At 40.5% G+C, this 14,569-nt stretch overlaps 1 long non-coding RNA gene across 2 annotated transcripts in view; it reads left to right on the forward strand.

Moving 5' to 3' along the window:
* The window catches only part of LOC122811367, a 344,127-nt gene extending 333,801 nt beyond the window's left edge, over positions 1–10,326 (forward strand). For both annotated transcript variants that reach the window (XR_006366246.1, XR_006366245.1), the window contains exon 3: positions 10,144–10,326. This is a non-coding gene — a long non-coding RNA (uncharacterized LOC122811367). The remainder of the gene's footprint in view (positions 1–10,143) is intronic.
* The last annotated feature ends 4,243 nt before the right edge of the window (positions 10,327–14,569 follow it).

The raw sequence follows: 14,569 nt of genomic DNA on the forward strand, positions 1-14,569 counted from the left end.
TTTGGAAGACTTTAACTACCCCCTATACACTGGGAGGCATATATTGCCTCCAGTATGCAGGCACAATATTTCTTTGACTTTATTAACATAAATACCCTTGATCAGTGCACATTCTAACCAGAGGTTCAAGCCTACTCACCGATATGGAAGAGTGCTGCACCCTCCAGTGTCATGTCCACGATGGTGAGGTCAGACCACAAAGCTATCTCCTTTGAAATAAAAATCAACATGGAAAACCCAAAAACCTGTAATAGTTAGGAACTGCTCTAAAGCACACTACATTATATTAGGTGATAGTATGACAAAATCCAATGTCCCTCCAAATCCAGAGTTCACAGCAGCCTATGTGGAATTGTTCACTTAAACCCTGTACAACCATGTAAATGGCAGCTTAGAGGTGGCGGTACTCATCAGAAGTAAGTCCAAAACTAATCCCAGAAACAAACCAGACTGGAGGAATCCTAATATTAACAGGCTATATAACAAAAGGAAAAAAGTCATGGGCAAAATCAGAAAGAGTAACTCTCATAATGACAAGAGCAACTAAACAGAAAAATAAAAGAACTAATCAAATCCAACAAGACTAATTATGAGATCAAGGTAGCCTCTAAGGGAAAAGACAATTAGAAGGACTTCTACAGCTCTGTCTGAAACCTCAAAGAAAACATGCAGCAGTGTGCTGAACTGGTAGTAAATGTGACTGCCTTCACTGAGCAGAGTGATATAGCAAATCTGCTGGCTGATAAATTCAGGTCCAAAATATATGCTACCATAAACCCAGCGTTTGCACAGGTTTGTGCTCAATTCCTCAGAGCTGTTCTTGGTTTGGCTACTTTTAGAGAGAATCTGCTGTAGCTAAAGCCATCCACTGCTCAAACAATGAAAATAAGTATAGTTTTACACTTCTGCTGATTATTTTTTTTACTGTATTTTATAGGAATTCTGCATTAATTGTTACATTTCTCACATTTTAGGAGAGTTTCAAAGCTGAACTGTTTCCAATGCTACTGTAGTACTTAACTACATTGTGACTGCTAATTTTACATGACCGTGGTATCTAGATTGTGTGGTTTCCCTGCACTTGAGCTCTAAAACCAGCGTTTTTACATTGAAGGTTTTCTGACATCATTCTTGTAGCAGAAGTATGCTGTAGCAAACCTGTCTGAGTAACAGGCCTGCTGGCTAAAAGCTTATTGTGTGTTTTCATGATTGATCTATAGGCCATGCTGTTGTAAAACTTGTTTTTGTGATTCTGTATAAGCCCAGTGTTTGTGCTGTGCTGCTCTCTGCACAGTGATGGTTACTAGTGCCTTGTATAGATGCAAATGTTATCAAGTTAAAATTTCCAGTAGAATAACTATCTTTGCAACCTTCTCCAGTCTCCCTGCTGCTGATAGAGCATCTGAGTTGCACACAGACCAGCATTACCTTGCTGGATAGCTGCAATTCACACTCCCCAGGATTCAATAATGCCTACACGAAGTGTACACTGTTCTAAGTGAACGGACAACACAGACGTAACTCACACCTTCTTCCTCCTAATTTTAGTTTTCTAACTGATATTCTTGCTTTAAATATTGACAGGGATTCATAAAGGTTACTGCAAAGTGTAGATTACATGTACACTTAGTGTAATCTTTCTGAGTGACTTGAAAGTACAAACAATGTGATATGAATTTTATTGAATACATATGGTGCACACTTAGTGTAGGCTTTATTGAATATGGCCCGCTGTGTATAGCACCCATTCTTTGTCCGTGTACTATCATTCTAGTCCAGTTAAATCTCCCTGCTCTTCTCCCTGGTTAAACCCATAGTAAAAAACCTGAAACCATTGATAAGCACTTTCTTGCTAATTCTGTGGCCAGCCTGGTAGACATGGGCATCCTGTGGCAATGTAACAATTGTCTCATATATACTGACAACCACTTAATCCTGTAACAAACAAACACAGTATGTGAGAGATGCAGTTATACTATGAAAACTGAGACATAATTCTCACATACTGACAAATCAAATGACAAACGGGTGGTCAATGCATGTACATCATTTCCCTTACTAAATAAGGTCTTGACACACAAACCCACATATGCAGATGTACTCATAAGTAATGTAGCAAAACCTCAGAGCCTCCCATATGCTGCCCTCAGAAACCACATGCAAACAGAATCAAGTCAACACCAACCCTTACACACAAAAATACACACCACAGTGTCTCCATAAGCAAGGCCTAAGGTGAAACACCACACATTTAAATATCCTGGTCATAGGAAACCACATTGTGAGAGACACACAGACACCCCCCCCCATGAGGTTGGATAAAGAGATGGTTACAGTCAGTTGACTGTCAGGGGCCAGGATTTACCAGATCATGCAGGCACTCAGGTCACTCAACTGCAAGTACCAGTATGACTCAGTCATAATTCAGGTGAGTGTGAATGACCTGAGATGTACCTCTCTGGACTGTACAAAGAGAGATATAATAGACCTCTCTGAAAATGTGTTGCAGGCTGGTATGAGCCTCACATCGAATCTTAATTTGAATTGCATTCTACCCTACCCAAGAATGATACCACAATACAAACAGAAAATGATTAACTTCAATAATTGCCTTAGCTACTGGTGTAATTCCAAAGGGATCCAGTATTTGTCAGCATGGGCTGGCATGATTTTACAGACCATGTTGCTTTGCCAAAGATGGTCTGCACCTATTGCTGCTAGGCTTTTAAATACTGGCCAAGGCATTAACAACACCCATAGTGCCTTTTTAGGCAGTGCTAAACCACCAGACCTACCAATGTAACATATTCATCTAATGTCAAGCTGAATGTACTAATGCTCATTGCTAGGAGTCTTAACAAGAAACTGCAGTTCCTGGAAGCTCTCCTCACCCTGGAAAATGCTGACATCTGTGCAATTAGAGAGACATGGTTCAAGGCCGCAGAAAGCATCCCAGCAGTGCAAAGCTACAATGCTTATCACACATTCAGACCATCCTCTTTAAAAGAAAAAACATGAAAGAAGGGAGTGTAACCATTTACATTAAAAAAATCACATCTCTAGATTGGTCAAGCTGGATGACTTGCTTGAGCTACTCTGTGTCCAGCTGACCATAGGCAAAATCCCCCACCATATCATCACTAGCTGCAAGTCCCCAACCATGAACCATGAAAAACCACTCTGCATACATGAAGTTACAATAATCACTTACCATTTAGCCCAACACACTACTAATGGGTGATTTTAACTACCCCTCCGTAAACTAGGAAACATGTATGACCACTAAAATGCAGATTCAGAGATTCCTGGACCTTGTCAATGCCTCACTTGTGTGTTATAGATAAAATGACAAATTGGGCATAAACGTCTATGTCACCAGATGGATAGTCAAGTGTCTGACAGATTGGACATGTTAGAGTGGGGGAATCCACATCCAGCAAGAAGCCAGTCACCAGTGGAGTGCCACAGGGTGCAGTGCTGGGTAGATGGACTTTAGCTGACCAAGTTTGCTGATGACTGCATGTGGGTGGCAAACACTGACTCCCCAAACAATGTTGATATCCAACAGAAAGTTTTGACTGATGTCAAAGCCATGACCTCAAACTAAATGCAAATAAGTGCATAATAATACCCTTTGGGAAATCAAATACCTCTGCAAATTGCAATACTGATAGCAACCCTCCCAAGAGTGAACTCACTGGTTAAAGGTCTGGGTACTCAGAGAGTAATCTGAACTTTGACAACCATGTGTGGTGCGAAAATCCTTCTGTGTAACTCAGCTTATAAATAAGGGCATGGCATTCAGATCTAAGGGCATCAAAGTACCACTGTACTTGGTCCTAATCAGACCAATAATCGAGTACAATGCACTCTTTGGTATGTACCTCACCAGACACCTGCAACAGTAGGAGCATCCTGAGAGGTTTCTCACCAAAAAAATACAGGGTGTAATCAACATGTCATATGTGGACCAATTAAAAGCCCTATCACTATATTCAGTTTCCTACCAATTACTAAGGGGTGATCTGTGCCTGACCTATCAGGCAGTTTCTGCCCCAGCCCTGATGAAAATGGTGCATACTTGCAAAACTAACTGCACGAGGGTTACCCGCTCCAAAGCTCTAAACCTGATCTTTGACATGAATAGATCATACTGGAGAGACAGATGTGTTTCCCAGAGGTTTCCCCTCCTCTGGAATTGGCTTCCTATCAAAGCAGAGTCCTTCCCTGACCATCTTCAAGTGTAATCTGAACAAATGGATAAGAAATCAAAAATTCACTACTGGGGTGGCATCCATGTACCTTATGGCCAGAGGTAGTCTGTAAAAATAGTCAAAACTCTGTTTGTTGACCCTTATTATCTTTACCCTAGGGACAGAAAATTGGACAGAATCAAGTTAAAACTGATAGGCTTGTAGGGGTACTTGAGCCATTAGTCTAGTAATCCCCTATGAACCCATTAGAAGGGAGCAGGTCATGGCGGTGCTTACCAAGGCCAAAAACACAGCCTCAGTGGGGCCCAAAAGTATTCTAGGTTGCCTCCTAAATAACTTGGCCTAGTAGGATCATCTGAGTCACTTTTCAACTACAGCCTCAAATCAGGCTATGTAGAAAGTGACCATCAACTAGCCCCAAAAACTACAGACCCATTAGTCTGACTAGTTTAATGTTCAATGCCATGAATGGATTATATTGGAAATGATCAAAAAAGACATTGACAATATACAGACACTGGACCCATCCCAGTTTGGTTTTGTGAAAGGAAAGTCATGTCTACTTAAACTGGTAGACATCTTTGACAAGGTCACCATGACAATGAATGAGGGGAAAACGGTACATACCACTTACCTAGACTTGGCTAAGGTGTTCAATACAATACAATACCCCACTCAGATATTGTAGACATAATCATGAAACTAAGTATAAATTCTTATATAACTCACTGGATTGTCAGCTGTCTCAGAGATAGGACCCAAGAAATCAGGTTGATGATACCACTTCTACCAAGTGGTCGGTCACCAGTGCAGTATCTCAGGGCTCCGTGATGGGCCTGCTCCTTTTCAGCATCTACTTATTAGACATCCAGACGAATGTCAAGGTGCTCTGGTTCACCAAGTTCACATATGACTTCATACTGAGCGCTATCATAGATTCCCCCCACAGCACTAACATCCTGCAAGAGGGACTAAGACTAATACATGATTGGTGCAAAGCCATGGATTGAAACTCAATGTCAAGAAGTGCATTATAGTACTCTCTTGGAAAATGTCCACCCAGGTGAATTACTCCATTGATAAGACACCCCTAAAATTTGACCTGATAATTAGGGATTTGAGAATCTATGTGGACAGTAATCTAGCTTTTGACCAAAACGCAGACAAGGTAGTAGTAAAATCATTATATGTCACCTTACTTATATGTAAGGATATAGCATTCTGGTCCAAGGAAGTTATAGTGCCACTTTACATGATCCTTATCATCCCCATCATTGAGTACAATCAACCCCTTTGTTATGTACCTGACCAGGCATATAAAACAGCTGGAATGCCCTAAGAGGTTCGTCACCAAGATAATCCTGGGTATTAACACATTGTCCTATACAGATCACCTTAAAGCCCTGTCCCTATACTCATGTCTCCTACAAGTTACTGAGAGGTGATGTATGCCTGGCGTAAAAGGCATTCTTAGATTGAGCCTTAATGGACCTTTTGCACATTCCACAAAATGAACAGCAATAGATTCAAAGATTTAAACTTTGTTTACAACATAAATAAAACATGCTGGTGAGACAGATATGTCTCTTAAAGGATCCCCACACTCTGGAATAGGCTCCCCAACCATGTGAAACAGAGTCCATCCCTTACCCTATTCAAACATAACCTTGACTATTGGATGGAAAATAAAAAAATTAACCCCCCAGTCTGTCTCTCATGTCTCTGATAGCAAGAGGCCAACAGCAGATATTCCCTAACTAACGTACCCCGCCTCCCATTAAAATCTTTTACAACCTCCTGACTTATATGAACTTCCAAATAGATCCCTATGTTACATGGGGATACAATTAGATTGAGTTACTGGCTAGGCTTATAAAGGCCCTGGTGATCATTAACCTAGTACTTAATGATCAAGGAGCTATTCATAAAGTGTGCATCACTCCTAGAGAGAGATTCAGAGACATCCACTTCACCACATTATAGCAATGCATACAAGGATTCCATTGCATGACTCTGCCTGATGCTATTTAGGTACATACTAGGACTAACTTATTTTGCATGTATTCTGAAAAAAGCTACCACATTCCTTACTGCAGTCACACTACTGAATATCAGTAGTAAAGCCACCACAATATAATCAGTCATGTGACTAGTATGACAAGAGCAGAAGGATGGCATACCAACAGCTATGAGTGGAGTACCTCATAGTGCCAACCTAGGCCAGGCAGTGTGAGCAGGCCACAAAAAGTCTGCACATCAAAGTGCCAATCCAGTTCATTAAAAATTGTGTAGAAAAGTTGAAAACAAAAAATTTAACACATAATTTAATTGCTTGAGGAAAAATTACAAACTTTACTAGAGAAATATTGTTTGAATGATGTCTTTGTTTCATAAATACATGTATATAATTTTTTATGGACTGTGTATATAGTTTTTCATAGTTATAAATGTAAATAACTGTTTGTTCATTGTTTCTGTTATAAAATAAAAACATTTTTGAAAAAAATTGGGTAGGAAAAGGGGAAACAATAAAGGCAGAAAAGGAGGAAAAGCTAGAAGAGGACACACAAAGGAGGAAGAAGGGCACATATTTTTATAGGGAGAGGTGCCTACTTCATATAGAAGAAAGGTAGGGAGGGAAGGAAAAAAAAGAGCTTGTGTAAGAAGGATAAAGGGAGAAGGGAAGATGGCAAGTGCAAAAAAAAATGACATAAAACACAGACATACACAGAAAGGGTTAGTTGGGACACAGTACGTAGGAACATCAGTGGAGGAACACAGACATACAGAGGGAGGACTACTGGTAACTGGAAGATTTGCACTACAAACAGTGTACACGTAAAAAAACAGGTTGCCTATTTTAGTGGATGAGAAGAGAAGAGAGACCACCCAAACATCAATCAATCCTCCATCCCTGACATATCAGGCAGGCTCTGCTTCTGATATCTGATAATTAGTGCCAGCCATTCACATGACTATGACATCCATGATCACAGGCTCTTCCTGGTTCTGATGAGGGTGTGCAACTGCTAGCACATCCCAGTGCAACCAGTCACCACATCTAATACTTGGTGACCATGAGGCTCCCCTCCAGGATACTATCAGAAAAGAAATCTCAACCACTCTCCTGAAAGGTGGCCACAAAGACCACCAGTGAACCATTCAGGTCAACTTCAGCAGGATGATCTTCATTGTCCTGCCAAGTGGCAACCAAAGAAACCACTGGCAGCCAACATCACATCTGCCAAGTGTCACAGACTTGGTGCATCACAGCTGGATCTGCAAAAAGACAAGAAAAAACAGACAAAGGAAATATAATGCACACTAGTACACATTCATGATGCATATAGAATTATAGCTGCACAGTATAGTCATGTACATAGTACACCTACTCCACTGCCTGATGAGTCTATCAGCTCTTTTAGGAAGAGGTTGTCCATTGAAATCTCTCCTTGACTGCTCTAGAAGAAGGAAGGGACAACTCAGTACACTGTAAACCTACAAAAGAAGGCAAGGAAACAAACAGATAATAGCTATATATATATATATATATATATATATATATATATATATATCTATATACAGACACACACACACACGCACACACACACACACACACACACACACACACATGGCAATGCATATTCTCTAACCTCTGCCTGTCACTGGTGAAGCAGGTCTGTGTAGATCCAGCATAGTTTGCTTTAGTGATCCTGGCACTGCTCACCAGAGCATGCAGTGCCAATGGCATCACTATCCTGACAAGGTGGTGCCCAGTATCCACTTTATATAATAACCTGTCATACTGGATAAGCAAATGGTTTTGTGTAGCATATACAGAAATACATTTGTTTCCTGACTGCATGATGGAGGAGCTCTGCTGAAACCAACACTTAAAGATACCATGTCCATTCTAATGGGCTTCATGATGAGCAGAATGGTAGCACTGTATTATCCGATCCACATTTGGACATCACATGATTGGCATTTCTGGTGGTGTGGTAATGAAGGTATCACTAGTGCAAAGTCACAATTATATGGGCACTACAGACACCATGGGCCTGATTACAAAAGACTTGCTCTCACTGTATGAGACCATTTATACTGAGAAATGGGCTTTTGGAACCTGGCCCCTAGTGTAAGCCTGTTTCTGCATAGGTCTTACACTGAAATAATTCATATTCACAGAGAGCAAATCTTTTAGCATCTGGCCTGGTGTATAGTATGAACATGTTTCATTAAGCACGTGAATGCCAGGGAGAAGCCAGCTAATGCCAGTGCAGTGTGTTATGACTGTGATTTAGTTATCATCATACTAAACTGCCTCATCATTACTATCACCAACGTACAAGGCATAATAAAAAGCACATTTGCCATATTGTAAAAGACAGAGATAATTCTAACAAGTCAGAAATAGGCCTCATCTGCCTGAGCTGATAGTAGCTTAGTTTGATGTAAAAGAACTCAGAGTACCTAGCAAAAGACTAGGGGTAGTTCCCCAGTACCCTGCCAAATTTCCACTAGTAGTATAAATACCCTTGGGTCTCCCAAGAAAAGAGGCTACTAGGCTAGTGGGACTAATCCAGACAACAAAGGAAAAATAAATTTAAAAAAATAACAACATTTGTTCACTGGGAAGGTTAGACTGGATAGCAAGCCCTTTTTCAGTGGAGGCCTGGGGAGAAAATTTCCTGACACGTACAACAGATATACATCATGTCAATTACATATAAAATAAGCAGAGAAGATCCTGAACTGTGATATAGGCATTATGAAGCACAACAAGATGTAGGGGAATTTTCCCTGCACTGTGTTGAGTGGATGGCAGCAACAGAGAAGCAGCAGTAAATGAGGATGAAGTAATGTAGCACAAGGGTATGACAGAGAAACACTATACCAAAACACAACAGCTAAATGTCCAGGTGGTGTGCACATTATGGATTATGGGCACAGACAGCAAATACATGCTGCAGTGGACACGGTGACTTCCTTTATGTAGGTCAAGTCATGAATTTGTCTATAAAGGGAACAGAAAAGCACAAAATGTTGACTGTACTACTGGCCATCAGCTTAGTGCTACAAGAAAGTGGGCAGTGATAACATGCCAGTTTTGCTGTTGGTATAGGACAGGGTGGAAATGATCAGTGCATGACAGCAGAGGTGTATGTGGCCACTAAATGGAGGGAGGAGCAGCAGTGCTGAGACAAAGGGATCAGTCAAGAATAGACACATGCATGTGTACTTACACACACAAACACTTACTTACATGTGCCTTATTGAGGCATACATAGGCATACCTAGGTATACATGTCTTTCCATCTGCCCACAACAGCAGCAACACCTGCAAAGGCCACCAATCCAGACAAAGATAAAACTAGCAAGTCTTTCTGGAACAAGGTATAACAGGGAGTGATACAGGACTTCATTACTATGTTTGGCCATAATAGTGCACTAGTACAGGCACAGAGCCCATTACCAGTATGATAGTACATGCCAAGGCTATGTCACAAGAATCACCAGGGTCAGGTCCACTATAGATAGTGAACACCAAAGCAGCAATGGCTCACAGAAAGAGTTCCTGCTATCCCTGACTAGAGCAGATGAATAAACTCTCATGGGAGCTGGACTGGATTTGATAGCTGATCTAGAAATGAATGGTTGAGTGTCTGTAGTCCATGCATAAGACTAATAGAAGTAAATGCATTTCTATGTTGTACACTGGCCCACATGAGTCAGACTTATTCAGCAGACTATCTCTGCAAATCTGTTTTTCAGGTATGTCAGGACTACAATTGCAACACCCTGGTCCACAAAGTATATATGTGTCCATTAGTTATTCAGAAAATGCATCAGTATTTCTGTGGTGGTTTGGGAGAGTGAGGCATATGTTCCAGCACAGTTACAGATATGTTATTTTATGCCTTTACAGGTTCCAGTGATGGAGAGTCCAGCATAACAAGACGACCCATGCTTGATGTCTGCAGACCAGCTATGAGTGGCAGCAGCATGCACATAGCACAGATGACACAGTGGAACTGTCAGCAATGCTATCATTGGGGGTATGCAGGATTTTTGGCATCATTTATATTTAGCACTAGATATCATGTGTATGTCAGCCCCACCCAGTCTACGCAGGAAACCCAAAAATAAATTGCCATGAATTGGTCACATTGCACCTGATATGCAAGCACCCATTGTAGTAGAGAGGTGTGTTGGTAGCCATCACTGTCATAACACAAGGTGTTTCCCTGACCTTATATCATACTTTGCATCAATCATCAAAAGTGTGGATCAGTGATATGGGCATAGACAATCACAACACACACCATGTTAGAGGTGCTAAGCATGTTGCCTGGCCTGTGTGAGGACAAGCCATAAGTACATGGACTTTAGGATGACCTAAAGCATGTGCTGAATCACCAATGATATAGTGATGTGGTGCAAACATGAATGCGTTGATCTTTGGTCACCAACATGGTATCCATTGGTACTTCCAAAGGCTGGTGGCAGCTGCCTTCCATTATGCCTCTGCAGCTCATGTTGACCACAGCTTTACAAGAGTCCAGATGTAAGGAGGGCAGTCACTGGCCAGGCTTACGAAGATGGCACATGTAGTTACTGGACATGGTAGCCACCACATCTAGGCATGCCGGTCTCATGGTCATGATTGACAAAGATCATCAGACTCTATCTTTGGGGTGCCCCACAGGCCACCCACTTCTCATCCCACAGTTTCCAGCTATGTGTATTTCTTTTTGACTGCTGGATTCCAAACCTAGCCATGGCCAACACTGTGGTGGTGGACACTGTCCATTTATTAATTCCCAACATGGAATATCACATCTGCGTTCTCACAAAGGCTCCCAAAGGAACACACCATTCCTAAAAAAATGCTTCAAGTCCTGAAATTGCTGGACTACATGGAACATATGACCAGTGTTTGTAATATGGCACCTCACGCCCATCAGGATATAGTCCCAGCTTCCCTACTTAGATACCTACCTTAGTATCTATCACATCTACCAGCTGTGAATCATACCCATTTGCTAGCATTGCTATCAACTGTCAGTGTACCTCACCCCATCTGTACAAATAATGATTGCCCTTTCGACCCTTTGGTGAATATGAGTAATAAAATGTCTGTTGTACATTGTGGTCACTAATTATACTGTAATACATAGTCTGGATGTTATAAGGCATACCTCAATTTTATTCTGTATTATTTGTATAATCGCCCATAGTTACGAACTAGTCATGCCCTCTTTTAAGTGCCACAAAGTACTGCATGTGCCTCTCCATTGCATTTGGTGCCACTAGAGCCAGTTTGTCCACCTCTTTGCCAAACTCTTGATTTGTGCAACAGTAGGTCACATAGCTTGTACAGCAATGTTCTCAAGTTGCATCTTCTTGCATACTACCATATTGTGTAACATGGTACACACCACAGCTAACTGACTACAGGTTTCATATGTGTACTGCAGGTCATCATCAAATGTTTTCAAGCAGCAGAAGCATCCATTTAGGAGTCAGAATACATGTTCTACAGTATTTCATGTCTGTGAATACATGGCACGTACCGTCTTAGTCATGGTCTGAAGTTTCAGATGAGGTCACTATCCATGGTTCCAGGCCACAGACAGCATCCATACTGATCAACTTTTCAGGATTTTACAAAATGTAAAGACTTTTGCCTTATATTTTTGGTCTCTTATTCTTAGAATGTGTGTGGTTTTCTAGCAAATTGCTGAAGATTAAAGTCACTACATATTGACAAATATTATAGTTTTGGGCTTCATATCCATTAGTAAATGCATGTTAATGCAAATCATTTATTCTATCAACTTTCTAAGTGTATATGTACAATATTTAAAATCTTCCCACAATCTTAGCTCTTTGACACTCACAGTATGTGTTTTTTGTCCAGAATTCATGTGCTACAAAGTTCAAAGGTATTGCATAATCACTTGTAATACACAGCCATGGACACCATTATGTAGCTTGTTGTCTGCTGTATATTCAGGTTTCTCTACCCAGCAATGTGCATACCTACTAATTAGATATACTTGTGAGAAGTCACTCAGTATGAAATATTGGCAGACATTACCTGTATGTTACATGTGGCAATTACAGTAACTGCCTTGGTGGCACATAGACATGATATATAATGCCCTATACATTGCCCATTACCTGTTGATGGAGTGGAAGCCTTTCCAGCTGATGTACTATACACATTGCTGTGCAGATGTGACCTTGATGGAAATGGTGCAGTCAGTATCCCCAAGGACCTCAGGCATATAGGCTATGTTGTAAAATACTTGCATAGTGTTCTTTCCTCTTCTGAATGTAAAAAACATTTGTGTAGCTACACATGCTTTAGCATCATGTCAAGGACCTGAAGTAGGAACTATGAGGCTGATACCTGAAAAATTTCTATTGTGTTCAGTTTCATATGCTGTAAATCCCCATAGCAAATGCGGTTAATGCATCAGAAACCTTCATGTTTAGAGTGCTGGTCAATCTGCAGATTCCCCCTTGATTTCATGTGTAGGTGGCACATGCCTACTAATCTCATATGATGCCCCTGGCCACATGTTAGTAGCCGACAATGTCCTACTCATGGATGTGATGTTGTGATAGCCACTGCCAGACCTGTTTGTGATGTGGACAGTTATTACACACATTATATGCATTGGCTCTACAAATGGCCACTGAACCTTGTTCACATAAGGCTTTTGCTATTTCTGACATTAGTGAAGCTCCTGTCCACTGCAAAATCCTGACAGTAATGCTGTCAATGATTTGCTTAGCATTTGACGTCACACTGCGAGTGTAGTATTGCTCATGTGCAACATAGACAGGACATGTGTCTCAGAGACTGTCCCTTCTGGGTAACAGACTTCTCCTCTGCACAAGTCAAGTGCGTCTTGTACATCAGAAATTTACCCCTAGTCTATAGCACCTATGTCTTATTTCAACAGAGGCAGCCTTTAAATGCTTGACCACCTATGCCCAAGCCTACAGCTATCCCTTAAAATAACTCTAGGGTATCAAACTTCATGAAATACATTTGGAAAGCATAGCTAGGCTTAAAAAGGGCCCCTGGGGTCATTACATTAGTAATCACATATAAACCTATAAACCTATTTGGTATAGATGAGCATTGTAGCTCTTATCACTGATTTTATATGAGTCGGAATTGCTCTGTCATGTTTAGTTTCATAATTTGCATAGTCCTTGCATCTGACTTGCATAAAGACACTCATTTGCATCACAATTTGTTTGTGAAAGTTTAGCAAAAATTTAATTCTGGATTAGTGTGCATTATAAATATTATACTATTTATGGAAAACTATGAATGCACTGACTATTATAATTAAAAAATACTTCATACTGATAACATTGCTATTTGTATGGTTTTAATATTTATTTATTTATTTTGTTTGTTTACCGGGTAATGTCCGACTGGGCATGAGGCCCATTTTCAGCGGAGGACCCGGGGAGAAAATCTCCATACATAAAATAGATTATTAAACGATCACATTGGACACGTATTAATCAACAATGTACAAAGCAAGTCAGTAAAGAAATTAGTTATATAACAATAATTTAGCAAATAATTAACAAAGTTAACAAAAAATGGCACAGGGATAAAAACTGGCTGCATGAGTTAATAGTGAGAACAGTGTGACATTAATTGTAAGATAGAGAAATGCAATCTACATAACAGTTAAAGACATAGCAGTATGTATGTATACATTGATAACTGAAACCAAGTGTAGAAACAAGATGGCCTTCAGCAGTTAATAGCTGTAGCTGTGAGAATGAGCTAGTTTAGAGTGACGTAAGGTTTTTTTTTTGTTGTTTTATTTTATTTTTTTAGAACATTCGATGTTTTAACAGTTTGATCACTAAAGGTCGACCTTTAAGTAGTAGGTAGCTTAACCGGGAGTATGGCAGGAGCAGAGCCAATGTTTTTCTAGATGTTCCTTAAGGAGGGTTTTAAACTCATGAATGCTGGGGATTTAGCCATAGGTTAAGGAAGAGTGTTCCACAGTTTGGCAATTTTATGGGAAAAGAGGGTGGTGCCCTGTGTGCTGTGGGCTTGGGTAATCTTTAACAACAGTTTATTTGAGTATCTTGGTGCTCTATGATTGCTGTTGGGTTGGACTAGATTGGTGAGTGCTGGGCATTTGTTAGGTTTGTGAATTATATTGTGGGCTATGGACAGTTGGTTAAATGTTAGAAGATTTGGTAGTTCTAACCATTTAAGTTGGAAGAGTACAGAGCAGTGGTGGGTTCTGTAAGGGTGGCCTGTGGCAAACTTGGCAATTTGGATGTAGCATGATTCCAGATTA

The sequence above is a fragment of the Protopterus annectens genome, chromosome 9.part0, assembly GCF_019279795.1.
Source record: "Protopterus annectens isolate FY-2018-M chromosome 9.part0, PAN1.0, whole genome shotgun sequence".
Classification (NCBI taxonomy): Eukaryota; Metazoa; Chordata; order Ceratodontiformes; family Protopteridae; genus Protopterus; species Protopterus annectens.